The sequence below is a fragment of the Pelophylax lessonae genome (genome assembly GCF_965119305.1).
Source record: "Pelophylax lessonae genome assembly, chromosome: 3".
NCBI classification, from domain to species: Eukaryota; Metazoa; Chordata; class Amphibia; order Anura; family Ranidae; genus Pelophylax; species Pelophylax lessonae.
In genome coordinates this window covers 147,008,853-147,019,270 of record NC_138770.1, presented here as the reverse complement: position 1 = coordinate 147,019,270, position 10,418 = coordinate 147,008,853, and positions in this window count along the sequence as shown.

The following is a 10,418-nucleotide window of genomic DNA, read 5'->3' as shown; positions in this document are numbered from 1 at the left end:
GTATGGGCATCACCAGGATATAAAGGAACAGAGAGTAATAAAAACATTGTTAGATAGGAATGACTGAAAATCTGTCAGGTGCTCTAACCTTTCCCACCTTTGCAAAAAAAGAAAGTTATGAGTCGAGTCGGGCTTTAGGGATTGCAATAAGACGCAACTCATTAAAGTACTTCATTGTTAAATTCTTTAAAACGTATTGGTGCTAAATGTTGGTAACAGTTTTGAAATATCTCTAAACTTCAAAAGGTCAGTCCACCCAACACTGATATTTAAGTTTTTGGTAGATGCTGGAGAGTAAATACCTGAATATGAGGTTATCTAGCAAGATAGAACTTTAAGGCAAACGCTACAATAGGCTGTGACTGTTTGGACCACTAAGAGCTGAAAAACAACTAATGTTTTACATCTTTATTAGTCAATTCTTTGCACTTGAGTCTGCATTCTCTTCCAGAATTGGTGGTGTCAGAGGAGATTATTGATATTTTTAAAAGACTCTTGGACTGGTATTTTAGTGAACACAACATACTGTAAAGGGATATGGGAAATGATACCAACAACGCCATCCACCACTCCGCCCCCAGCTACATCACCAGCCAAATTTCAAAATACCAATGTTATTGTTCTCTGTGTCCCTCCCAAGACCTCCTGCTCTCTAGCTCCCACGTCACCTCCTCCCATGCTCACCTCCAGGACTTTTCCAGAGCCTCTCCCAATCTACGGAACTCCTTACCCCAATCTGTCCAAATATCTCCTATTTGGTTAGCTTTTAGATGATCCCTTAAAAGCCTTCTCTTGAGAGAAGCCCATCCTACCCACACCTAACAATTGTATTTTCCTTTTCTCCATCAGCTCATCCCCCACAGTTATAAACTTTTGTATTACTTGACCCTATCTTCTAGATTGTAAGCTCTAACGAGCAGGGCCCTCTGACTCCTCCTGTATTAAATTGTATTGTAAATGTACTGCCTTCATGTTGTAAAGTGCTGCGCAAACTATTGGTGCTATATAAATTGTGTATAATAATAATGATTATCGACACTGACACACATACACCTACACAGATTGAACTGGATGGACTATTGTCTTTATTCAACCTTACCTACTATGAAACTATGAATATTCAAAACTTTCAGGTAGACTGGAACAGAGTTGGAAAGTTTGACATGGAGATTGTTCTGTTGGAATATTCAAAACATATAAGAAGCCAGGAACTGACTCAGCCCTTTAGGAATCTTCTATAACTCTTTTTGAATTTACTATCTTTTAACAAAAAAAGGAAGGTTATTCTTGGTTCAGCAAAATAAATATCTATCGTTAAATAGATAGGGAAAGATCTCTTTATTTCTAATTGTCAATGGTTTGGACAAGCCTTTGAAGAAGATTTTACCTCTGACAGTAGTGATAAACAGACTTATGAAATATGATTGTAAAGAAAAATATGACCCTAATGCAAAACATTCCTTCTTCAGACTGATGGCATAAACTTGCAATCATATACTGGCCAAAAGTGTTTAATGTTTAACCACTTGCTACCCGCCCAAATGACGGCGGAGCGATGCAGCTATTGTTCTGGGACACCGTCATATGACGGCGCACCAGAGCAGCCTCTCTCACACGCCCCTGCGGGCGCGCAGAGCGGCGATCGTGGCTGCGCTGTGTTGCTAGGACACAGCGTGACCCAGATCTCGGTAAAGAGTCAATGACATGACTCTTTACCCATGTGATCGGCTGTGTCCAATCACAGCCGGTCACATGTAAATGAGGAAGTGCCGTTATTCGGCTCTCCTCGCCTCACACTGTCAGAGTGTGAGGCGAGGAGAGCCGATCAGCGGCTCCTCCTCATAGGGGAGACAAGTACAAGTAATCAGGGCACTGATCATCAGTGCCCTGATTACACAAAATGTAAATAAAGAGCCATGATGTGCCAAAGAATGGAGTGGCAAGTAATGTAATAGTTGTCCAATACCTTCTGCAGGGGTTTCCCCACCACTCCCTGAAGTATTATTAGGCCCAGAAATTTACAAATGTCCTCTTTGGTCACTGGTACCCACTTTCTGTTTCTTGAAAACTTCCGATGCAGAGTAGCCAATTGTTGCTCTTTGCCCTGGTTTGTCTCAGTAACTATTATTTCAATAACCTCATCGGTCCGAAATGATTGTAACTATGCCAAGGGCTGCTGCCTGATCCGTACTGCAGTCAATAGAGCACCAAGTTCTCACATCACTGAGCTCAGTCACAGAATCGCCGCTGTTATCACTTTCAGTGTCCGATGATAAATCTCCCCACAAAATCACTATCGTTCAGTCCTTCAAGTAATTCCAAATCACTATCGCTGTTTTCCAGCGGATCTAAAACCGCTTTTGACCTAAAGTAAAGTTTTTTGGATGCCATGGACGTTCTCAAATCTCCAGGCAGAAATAACACTAAAAGTGCAGGCAGGGCACTGGACAAATCACTACGGACAAAACTGAGGTGAAATGGTTTCACACAGTAATGTAATCATGGCAGGTTACAATGTATTACAATGTGTATGTGTGTTTTTTTTTTATTTTTTTTTTAAATCCCGCCGGGTTCTGCCCCCCTGCGTTGCAGCACACGCAAGGAAGGGAACCTGGAAGACGAATTCCTGCATCGGCCGGAGGACAGAGCGGGAGGAAATCTGGGGATCGCAGGGACAAGGTACGTATCACTACAGGGTAACCCCCGAGTGTGGCTCAGGGTTACTGCTTTTGGTACTGAAAATTAACCCTGAGCCACACTCGGGATTACCACCAGAGAGGTTAAACATTATTTTCATTCCGTTATCCTAGTCTCCAACCTGGGTAATTTTACTTTTCTCCTTGAAATATTCAAATCCAACAATTTCTGTTCATTAAGGTTTGAAAAACTATACCAAGTCTTGATCTACTAAACCATCATTGGGACCCAATTCCCATCGTAAGCGCCTTGGAGTCATTTTAATTTTCCCATACTGTAGAGGGTATTTACTCTATTTTTAGTCCTTGATGACTGCCAATTCCTCCAACAGTGCTCTCACCAACTGGGTTAGGGAAAGCAGTGACTTTTGTCACTGGTGGCCCTTCTAGGAGGAAAGAGGTGAAGGGCTAGGTGAAACGTTTTCAGGATATATTCATTTTTTTTTTTTTTTTAAGCCTTTGAAAAAAGAGAAATATATCTTTAAAACATATCAGGGCAAAAGAAACAGCAATTGAACAACCTTTTAGAATCTGTTCAATCACTATTTCACCCAGTGAATCTCTGCTGATGGTGCCTCATAGGCATTTTAATTCATCAAATAATCCAGCTGAGAACAGACTTTTTAGTAGTGATAGACCGTTATTGTTTTTTTTAATGCCGATACCGATATTTTGGTCATCGGATATCGGTATCGGCCGATATTTTCGGACATGTAAAAAACATTTTTTTTTTTCACAGGTACTCCTTGTGGAGGGATCTGGGGGTCTAAAAGACCTCAAACCCCTCCTCAGCACTGAAAAACATTCAAAACACCAAGTTTGGCTGTTTTGAATGCTGTCAGTTTTTTGAATTTGGTGACATCACTTCCGAGTTTTTTACATGGAGATCCGATCAGAGCCGAATGCGGCTTTGATCGGGTCTTCGGCGGGCATGCAGGTAGGATGCCTGGGTCTCCCGGTGGGACGGGAGACCCGGGCATGCTGCGGAAGGTGGTGGGAGGGGGGGGGACGTCCCTCCCACTCCTTGTAATGACAGCCGAGCGGCTTCTCAGCCGCATCGGTTGTCATTACAAGACAGCCGACCGTCGGCTATGGACACTGGTACCAGGGTGATGTCTCTAGCTGCAGGCATCACTCCGGTACAGCACTTTCCCGAAATATTGGCAATATCGGTAACCTCAGGGGCCGATATATCGGGGAAAGTGCATATCGGCCCCCGATATATCTACTATTTAGGGTACTCTCATCTAATGTTTATTGGCTTCTTCATTGGATTGAGTTTGCAGGGTCTGAAGGAGGGAACCAGACCAATAAATAAACTCTGATCTGGGTAGGTAGGAAAATGAATTTGTTGAATAGCATACAGCACCTGGTGTATATAAAGTTGGAACAAACAAATTGTGCTATTATATATAGTATGACAGGCACCAAGATATCGCCCTTCAGTTTTGAAAAAATGGATAGAAGGATGGTCAAATAATGTTGTCCCATCACTAATACCAATGGCAGTCAGTCTCCAGATGCAAGTTTTCATATTCATTAAGTTGTTTTGTTGGTGTTTGATAGGCTGGGGTGTGGGTGGGACACCAAATTACTAAATGAACCTTATTCTGAGCCTGTATGGTAGAAGACTAGACTGAACTATTTTTAGTTGGAAACTGAAAACATTATTATCAGGTGTATCTCCTTTTATGAAATATGGTTTGAAAATGGACAATATTTTTCAGAGTCTGAGATTCTGAAAACTCTATGCCACAACACTTCTCTTAGATTACAAGTTAACAGTGGGGCTGCACCGTGGCTAAATGGTTCATACGTCTGCCTAGGAGTACTAGGGTCATTGGTTTGAATCCCAACGATGGCACTACCTGCCTGAAGTTTGCATGTTCTCACTGTGCCTGCTTGAGTTTCCTCCAGGTACATCTGTTTCCTTCCACACTCCAAAGACATGCTGGTAGGTTAATTGGCTCCTGTCCTAAATTGGTCCTAATATGTGTATATATGAATGTGAGTTAGGGACCTTAGATTGTAACCTCCTTGAGGACAGGGACTGATGTGAATGTACAATATATGTGTAAAGCACTGTGTAAATTGACAGCCCTCTATAAGAACCTGTAGTAAATAAATAAACAGTGCCATGCTACCAGCACCCAGTGGCAATGGCCTGCACTCTCCTGTAAGGCCGCTCATCAGCTTACACAGCAGGCATGTCCACTGCATTTTACATTTTAGTTGCTGTGTGGCTGTGTGATTTAAGGTATTTACCATAGCTTAAAGAGGTCGTAAACTCGATTTTCTTTTTTTTTTTTTTCACCCTGAAAGAGAAACACATAATGAGCTAGTATGCATCGCATACTGGCTCATTATGAAATACTTACCTTAGAACGAGCCCTCGCTGTGCCGCCCACTTACCTCTATGACGGGCGACATGTTCAGACGCCCGTCTTCCGGGATCGCGGCATCCGGCCATCTGATTGGCCGGAGCCGTTGTGACGTCACTCCCGCGCACGCGCGCGGGAGCTGACGGTCACGGCACAGGGCTCTGAAGGAACGGCACCAGCGGCCATTCCTTCAGAGCGCATGCGCCAGTGACGTCACTGGCCGCATGTAAGGTAAATATCTCCTAAACGGTGCATGTTTAGGAGATATTTACAGTACCTATAGGGAAGCCTTATCATAGGCTTACCTATAGGTACAACTTGAAGAGGAGGGTTTACTTCCTCTTTAATTGCAAAAAAAAAAAGTATTTGAATTTTGCAAGAGTTAATCAATCATTACATTTAAAATATCAATTGCACTAATATACAGTATTAGAAGTGACAACATTATATATTTTCAGGAATGACCTGCATAAAAATTATAAATAAACTGGAGAAGTGCAGAACAGACCTTGTGAAATGATTCTCCACCTATTACAGTATATAAAGGTAAAGTAAAAACTCTTACACAATCTACCCCCAAGGCACCTGAAAGATTGAATTCACATAATATGAAGATCTTTGTCCTCTGTAATATTTGAATATATTCTTTCTAAATATCCAGTACTTCCTGGTAGTCCAGTGGGAGTTTACTTTTGACATTTTGTGAGTAAATTTAGTTGGCAGGAATGTTGCTTCCTCATGCCATTATATTATATAAACAGTAGAAATACTGTATATATACAGTATATTTTAAGTATTTGGTCAATTTTGGATTTTCCTAAGGTTTGAAGAGTTCAGACATTCTTGATGCCGTATTGTTTAGCTCTGACAGCCATATGTTGTACTGCAAACAATGCTATGCTTATATATTCCTCCCACAGTCCCAAAAGAAATTACCATTTACAATTTGTGGGACAACAATCTAAGCACCAGCAGATTGAGAGTGAATTATATTGGAGCAGGTTAACCCCACAGTTACACGCAAAAACAGTAGCAACCACTACTTGTGTGATCTAAACTAAAAAACGGTACCACTCTAATGCTTCATAGGGTGAGTACTGTGGCTGGCAACACTGTATGCTGGTGCTGGTTGGGATGTGAGACTCATCTTAGACTATAGGAAAATGGCACCTGGGCACACACAGGATCAGCAGACTGTAAAAGATGATGAAAATTGGCTTCAGCTCAGTTCTCCACCTATAGAAGAACCGGGGGGGGGGGGGTTGCTCTATGGGTGGAGAACCGAGCTGAAGCAAACTCTCATAATTTTTTACTATCTTAGCTTTACGGTCTGCTGATCCTGTCTGCAGCTAGGCGCCATTTTCTTGTAGCCACCACTACTTATTTTAATGGAAATGCACACTGTTTATATAGCATCTTCTGTGGCCATTCTGGCCTTTACAAAAAGTCTGTGGCTCATGCTGCCATGCCCAGAAAGGAATGCAACAGAGTTTTAAAAAGAGAACAATTCTTTCATTTTAGATTAGAACATTCAGTGATTCATCTTAACAATTTAAAAACAGGAAATAAAATGAAAAATAGTGCAATAAATTTTTTACAGAAAATATACTACAAAACAGACAATAAGCAGGATTCAAAAAGAAAAGCAATTAGCAAAGTTTGCCTGTTCTTTGTGTAGAATAAGTCCAATCTGATATATTAGTCACTGGCTCTTATAAATATCCTATAAATCAGTGGTCCTCAACTCCGGTCCTCAGGGCCCACTAACAGGCCAGATTTTAAGTATTAAAAAACAGGCAAAAAATTTGGGGGAGCATACCCATGTATTTCTAAAGCTGCTGCAGCTATGAACCAAAAGACATGTATATTTAAAAAAGAATAGCGCGCAAATGCAAAAGAAATTACTACCAAATCTGAAGACAATCCATAAATAAATGCCCATTTTTATTTATGGATTGTCTTCAGATTTGGTAGTAATTTCTTTTGCATTTGCGCGCTATTCTTTTTTAAATATACAGATTTTAAGTATTACCTTGGGGAGATGCAAACTTGAGTACTGCAATCACTGAGCAGCAAATTATATCACCTGGGATGTATTTCAGTTATCTTGCAAACCTGGCCTGTTAGTGGACCCTGAGGACCAGGGTTGAGGACCACTGCTATAAATGATACTTAGCATTCCCGCATGGTTCCGATGGCAAGGGAGAGCTGCTAAATTGCAATTCCAGCCATCTTTTTAAGTTCCTGTTTGCAGACATATGAAAACCAATCAAAGGGTCTGAGGGGTGTACTGAAGGGGTGTTGAAATGTTTTATGATTCTCCAACAGACATTCCCAATTTACAATTATTTTTACTGTATCTATACTTCCAGATGACAAGGTTCCACAATCCAACAGCCAACACATTATTGCACCAAATAAAATTACAATTCATTACAGACTAAATATGATATAAACTGGATGCGTATATTGCTTGGGAGATCTAAGGTGTTCTACTAGCCTTCTGGCCCTTGTAATATAGGCGTGTTTGGTTTCTAAATGTAACTTTTTATGAAGATAACTCCATCACAGCAGGAATTTTTTTTTAACACTTTATAAATTATTTTTTTTTAAGAAAAATTAGATATTACAATTCAAGAAAACATATAAGAAGCATTTGCAATAAACAATAGTAATATATGCAATTTTATAATAAACAAAACATGACAGATAAAATAACATTTAGTGAAAAAGCGAGGGGAGTTAGGAAAGAAAACAAAAAGGGAAAGGGAAAGTTAGAAATTGGAACCCCTAAACCAACCAGGAAGAATATTTGTACCTAACATAAAAAGATACCATATAAGTGTCTAAGGATGTAAACCAATTTTTTCGTTAAGGACCCCCCCCCCCCCCCCAAACAAGAAGGGGAAGAGTTTTTTAGGATTTGGATGTATTCTTCAGAACAGAAGAAGTCCTTCCAGTTGGACCATATATCATGAAATGTAATGGATGTACCTTTTATGAAACTAGTAAGATTTTCCATATGTTCTATAACATGAATTTTGACAGAACCATTGTTGCATAGTGGGAGGCGAAAATGATTTCCAAAGAGCTGGGATGCAGGACTGTAAGTCCCCGTTCACACTGGGGCGACCTGTGAGGACTGGTCGCCTCACAGGTCGCCGTAGGTCGCCTTCCATAGAGAAGCTGCGGACCCATTCTAATAGGAGCGACACAAGTCGCTCCGACTTAGAAAAAGGGTCTGGAGCTTCTTTGGGGCGACCCGGAGCAACCGTCATAGACTTCAATGTTATGAAGTGTGTGCCGGCCGCTCCGAGGTCGTGGCGCGCTGCTCGCACCGCGACCTCGGAGGTCGCCCCGGGAAGTCGGATCGCCCCAGTGTGAACGGGGCCTAATAACCAAATAAACAATGATCACATTTTTGTTTTTACACAGCAGAAATTATGGAGAATGAATGTGTTTTGGTACTGGTAGTTTAAAAAGAAACAGACTCAGAATGTGTATTGCTTTAAACCGCTCTTCTAGACTATTTTCGAACTTGTCGCTGACTTTCGCATTTTAGAGAAATTTGGGTTGAACTTTGTGCAGTACAATTTCCCCATTCTCTCCACACAGTTTGGGGTCATCATCACATAAATATTGTCAAATCCCTCCCTATCTACACAGTACTGGGAATTTACAAGAGAAAAATAAAAATGTTAATCTGAATGTGAGCTTAGGGAATTTTTTTTACATAGATTGTGGATGATGATGCCTCTTCCAGTCTCTAACTGACATATACAGTATATGGCCTAAGATTTTCTGCTGTTCCAATTTTGTCTGCATATTTGCTGGTACTGCCACTATAACTGTGGTAATTCCAGTATAGTGCAAAAGGAAGAATGCTGGGAAACTGGCATTGTAGATTCAATCCCCTCTACTTATAAATTCCAGCATAGTTACTCATCCTTGATACAAAGGCATTTTTTTATAGCAAGAAAAACCTCAAAACGCTACTTGTTAAGCCCCCAGTGTTTCTGCTGATTACAGCTATTCCTGTGAGAACTTGTAAAGAATAAGGTGTCCAGATTCATGAGAATGAAGTATCTGCATGAATCATAGACATAGTGGGCCAAATGGTGTGATTGGGGACCATAATAATAATAAATCCTATTGTTGTTGTCAAAGGTTGTGGTAGCTCTTTTGTGTTGTTAGAAGTGAATGTAGCCTCTACCAAAGGAACAGAGCCTAAGGAGTGCCAACTCTTCACTACTGTCTTAAGAAAAGAGTGTTGTAGCTTGTTTGGCAGCTCCCAGGTTGTAGCCTTTGGGACTGCCCCAATAGCAACAGCTGACAGGCAAGAGACAAGTACACATACGTTGAAGGTTGATGTAGTCAGAAAACTATAACCTGGCAGAAAGTAGGGGCAGATTTCAGTTGGGGGGGGGGGGGGCAAGGTGTGTGTCAGGCACAGTATATATGGTTAAAGAAAGACACCAGGGAGGCAATTAGTGAGGAATTTTGCAATTCAGTGGTCTCTGATGGGAGGTAAAGAAGAAAATGGCTCCAGCTTGTTTCACATATAGTGGATAAACAATCACATACTGTATAAACAATCACAGCTAATCCGGTTTTTGCACTAAAACTGATTGGCCTAAAGAAGGTGTTTCACTAAGGGTAATAAATAGTAATGCATCTTCCCATTCTATCTTGTACAGTATATTCAAATATTACAAAAGTTTCCCAGCTCAATTATCAGCTACCAGCAAAGAAAAAAAAATAATAATCAGTGTTAATAATTGCACACATTTGCAAATACTATATATTCAGAGGCCACACTGCCTCATCGAGTAGTAGTGTGGTCCCCAACTCTAATCTACGATCGCCTTCATCTTGAAGCATGTACAGTGGGGGAAATAATTATTTGATCCCCTGCTGATTTTGTAAGTTTGCCCAATTCCAAAGAAATTAAGGTTCTTTATTTCTATCATATGTGTATTTTAAATGATAGAGACAGAATATCAACCAAAAATCTAGAAAAAACTCATGGTAAAAATGTTAGAAATTAAGTTGCAATTCAGTGAGTAAAATAGGTATTTGATCCCCAAGCAAAACATGACTTAGTACTTGGTGGAGAAACCCTTGTTGGCAAGCACAGAGGTAAGACGTTTCTTGTAGTTATTGACCAGGTTTGCATACATCTCAGGAGGGATTTTGGTCCACTCCTAACAGATCTTCTCTAAATCCTCAAGGTTCCTTGGCTGTCGCTTGGCTACTTGAAGATTCAGCTCCCTCCAAACATTTCTATAGGATTAACCTCCCCCCGTCCGCGCTACAGCCTATATACGGCTGCAGCGCGGAC